We start from the raw sequence: 4,365 nt of genomic DNA, 5'->3' as shown, positions 1-4,365 counted from the left end.
ATTGCTTGCAATGTAATTCCGAATTAGTTAACACCTGTGTGGTTGATTGATTGATTGATTGATTGATTGAGTGAGTGAGTGAGTGAGTGAGTGAGTGAGTGAGTGAGTGAGTGAGTGAGTGAGTGAGTGAGTGAGTTTTCTGTCGCCTGCACGTCATCTTTCCTGCATGGCTACGTTGCTGTCTCAGCCGCACCTGACTGTTGAAAGATGCGAGACACTCAATCCTGCCACTCTCATTCCCCTTCCTGACGACGGCGAATTCCATGATTGTGTCGATGCTGCCCAACAAATTGCAAAGGCTCGGCCTGATTTGGAAGATACGCCTCTGCCAGATGGTCATGTGGTTTTTGTTGATGGGTCTTCTAAGAAAAATGAATCTGGTGTGACCCTTACTGGGTATGCCATTGTTACTGCCGACGTGGTTTTGGAGGCTGCTAAACTGCCATCCAATATGTCTGCGCAGGCCGCTGAGCTCATTGCTTTGACTGGGGCCTGCAAATTGTTTGCAAACAAATCCGTCACTATCTGGACTGATAGTCAGTATGCTTTTGCTACAGTGCACGTTTTTTTTTTTTTTTGCTCAGCAGTGGAGCAACCGTGGCATGATAACTTCTGCAGGGAAGCCCGTCACCCATTCCACATTACTGACTCAACTTTTGGACGCTGTCCAGCTACCTTTAAAGGTAGCGGTTTGCAAGTGTGCTGCTCACACTGCGAGCTCTGATCCCGGACGAGCCCCCAAAAATCTGTTAGGTTCAAAATCAGCAAAAGGATCAGCAGACAAAACCAGTGAGGCAGAATGTTGAGTCTTTTCTCGCGAAGAGTGCATTCAGACTTACAGCAATCCGACTACACTAAAGGTCTGTTTACACTCCTCTCTTTTTATTTAGGAATGCCCTACCTACAATGTGAGACTAGCCCCTGATAGGTGGGGGGGGGGGGGAAGCGTGGGCTTTGTCTCATGAGAGAAGAAGGGAGATTCTATGTGAAACTAGAAGTCGCAGACAGGATGCCATGAGAAACGGAAAGAGTGCAAGGACAAAATGCTATGTGAAACAAAAAGAAGTCATGTGAAAAGAGTGCAAAGACAAAATGACATGTGCAGACATCAACAAAATAGACTGAGCTATCAACAACTTTCTTGGATTCCCAGAGGTGTAGAAGGTCAGGAAGCTCCAGACAGCATCGTTTGACTTGTTGTGGACTGGGTGATGTCTGCAAGGCGAAACAGCAAGCATTCTGTGCAATAACTTTATTAATAAGTACAGTTATTTTCCGTTTCAGAACTTTCTCAAATTTATGGAAATTGCCCAGACTCACAGGTGTTTGACAATTCAACCCCACACTCTCGTGTAAGAGCCGTGCTTGTCTTGTGGCCTGTTTTGTTGTGAGTGTGTCATTTAGCAGATAGGTTAGTGAGAGAGCAAAGCATAGATTGTTGTCTTTATTACGAGGTATGTGTAAGTGTCGTTTTTTCAACCTCAAAATGTCTTTGTTGGTACTGTTCAGCAACCTGCGACGTATTCCGCCGCGCAGTGGGGTGACTATTTGTACAATAAGCTCTAAGCTCTCATAAGCCAGAAGCTCTGTATTTGATTGGGCTAAACGCTCAAGCATGTCTGATACACTATCTCTGATAGCGTTTATGTCACTCGTTTTCTGGTAGATGTGACCCCTATCGTTACCACTCACTAACTCAGCCTGAATCACATCACCTGGTTGTGCTCGACTAACCACCTCTTGCAAAACATCATCTATTTTATCTTCAATCTGGAGGTAGAAGGTTGCAAAATCATTGATGTTGGCTTGCGATGGTATATTTAACCGCCGCCTTACCTCAACATTATTGAAATGCGGTCTATTGATTACAACAGTTGACAATAAAGCTGACTTTGACTTTGACTTTGACAACGGAACCGCCGCGTTGATCAGTTATTACAGAGCTTGGGAGCTTAAGATCAGAGGATGCTTTGAGAATAATTGTCAATTTTTGGCTATGTGAAACCCTTTGAGACTGTTTGTGATTTAGGGCTATACAAATAAACTTGACTTGACTTGACTTGACTAGAACCGCTGTTAGATTGGTGGGGCATAAGTTGAAATGCTGGTGTGCTGTCATCAATAACATCTATTTCGTGATCAATTATAACAGAGCAGTTGTTAGGAAGAAATGCCGGTGGAACGTTGTCAATAACAGTCGTTGAATCGACAGGGTTAGCGGTCAACGGGTCAACCAGAGGCTGCGTATTTAGATTTTGGATGATGTTTACCAATTTAACAGGAATATCAGGACTGATACGCCCGCTGCTATCATTAATTTGGTTGTTTAATTCTGCTACCATGTTTAGCAATTGTGACGGGATCTGTGTAGGACTCTGTCTACCTTCATTCAGACTTTGATTGTTCAGTTCATCTATGACAGCTTGCAAATGGGTAAGAATAGCAGGACTGACGGGGCTTTCTCCCTCTAACAAAGCAGTGCTCACATTGTTGAGCAAATCTGCTATTAGACTCGTAGACGTATTGTTTGATAGCAAATCATTGTTAACGGTTGACAAATCTAGCTCTGGTGTGTCACTTCTATGGCTTGTTTCGCTAAATGGTTGCAAATCTATTTCATCAATGTTTGTTAAGAAATCTGACTCTGCCGACGTGAGGTTTGAATGATCCATTATATTTCCTTTTTTTTTTTTTACAAAACACAACAGAAACAACACAGACCTATCGTGATTCGGCCAAATCTACCAGAATACGTATTAGTTTAAAACATTCCTGTAGCTGCCTTTTGTAGATACAATTACCAGGGCACTTTACAGTCTGTCTCCTATCAGGCCCCCTGCTGGCTGAGCGGCTCGTGCTGTAGAAGGATGGTCCCCTCCTCCTCCACCACCTTCCTCTTTGAACCCCTCGTCCTGTGTCACGAGGCTTAACTGGAAGTAGATATAAAAAAAAACAAACAGTTGAGCCGTTATAATACCAAAAATAGCAAGTCGAATGATAACATAGAAAGAGAAAAAATAGAAGGAATATCTCTAACTTTGTTTGTCGACTCTTGAGGATGGTTCAAGCCCTCGTATGCAGATAGAGCTTCCGCTAACTCTGTGTCCGTGGATGCTTCCTGTCGGTCGGTGTGGGATGTAAGTGGATTGGTTTCAACAGTAGCACGTGACTCTGATGCGGTTGGTCTCGTTGGCTCTGCCGCTTCCACTGCTTCAAAATGGCGTCCGGAGACACCCACTAGAGTCTGTGTTTCGAATTCAGCTTGTGTCGGCTGCTTGTTTTTCCTAGTAGCCGCGGCCACGAGATCTGTTACATACATAAAATAAATCACCAACTAATAGCATTTATATTAACTAGCTTAGACGAACGATTGACTCACCGTAGTCTGATTGTGTTAGATAAACGTCGCTAAAGTCGTCGTCAAAAGATGCGTGGACATAGGCAAAAACGGTGATGTCTACAAACATTACATAAACATTACATCATGTTTTACAAATAACCCCGGTGTATTATTATTATTTATTATTATTATTATTATTACGCCGACAAAATAGTAACATGATTTACCTTTAACCATCTCGAAACAATTTTCTACGCGCTCCGACTCCGTTGCTCAGAGCTCATGCTTGTCTTCTCAAAATGAGCGATGGTCATCCGCCCCAAACTAACTTCAAATTCGGCGGAGATAAGACCACGCCTATGGGGTCATGTGCCACGAAAATTCAGATAACTTTGGCAGCATATTGATGATGCTTTAATGACTCGACCTCACTTGACTATCTCCTTCAGTCTCGTTCTTTCAGATAACTTTGGGACCAATAATGTTGACTCTCCTGGCTCAACTAGCGCTGGCCCCATAAACTATTGTATATGTCAAATTAGATGCGACAACACCTTGACTATCTCCTTCAGATGCCTTTTTCTCAACAAAGCTCCCCCCTCGATCCCCCTTTTTTCAACAAAACTCCCCCCTTGACCCTAAACATACTGCCTGATAGCAAATCTAGCTCAGGTGTGTCAGTTCTCTGGTTTGATTCACAAAAATACATGCCCATACATGTCCACATCCAAAAATGGCGCCAGCAAACCAAAATGGCGACAGTCAAAGATGGCACCGTCACGACTGACGCCATATCTTGGCGCCCGCCAGACTGGAGCACAGCACAATCCAAAATGACGCTGATTTATGGCGTCATAAAAGGTCATACAATTTTATGACCCCTACCTCATTTACATACAATAAACATCAAGGGCTAGTGCATTCTATTATTCTCTTATATTCACGTATTTAGTTGATTCACAAAAAAAGCATTGGAACTTTTGTCATCAATTGCTTTCGCCCATGGGTCTTTTCTGTCAAACTTT

The 4,365-nt window shown here is 43.2% G+C and overlaps 1 long non-coding RNA gene across 1 annotated transcript; it reads right to left on the bottom strand.

Moving 5' to 3' along the window:
- Positions 1 to 2,361: 2,361 nt before the first annotated feature.
- On the bottom strand, positions 2,362 to 3,684 carry LOC137840111 (uncharacterized). The gene is made up of 3 exons (XR_011086555.1): positions 3,380 to 3,684; positions 3,038 to 3,306; positions 2,362 to 2,930 (listed from the first exon to the last, which is right to left on the bottom strand). It is a non-coding gene; the product is annotated as an uncharacterized lncRNA (long non-coding RNA).
- Between the last annotated feature and the right edge of the window lie 681 nt (positions 3,685 to 4,365).

Source organism: Syngnathus scovelli, chromosome 2 (assembly GCF_024217435.2).
Source record: "Syngnathus scovelli strain Florida chromosome 2, RoL_Ssco_1.2, whole genome shotgun sequence".
In the NCBI taxonomy this organism is placed as follows: Eukaryota; Metazoa; Chordata; class Actinopteri; order Syngnathiformes; family Syngnathidae; genus Syngnathus; species Syngnathus scovelli.
The sequence above is the reverse complement of the archived record's forward strand: the minus strand, read 5'-3'. Positions and strand labels throughout refer to the sequence as shown.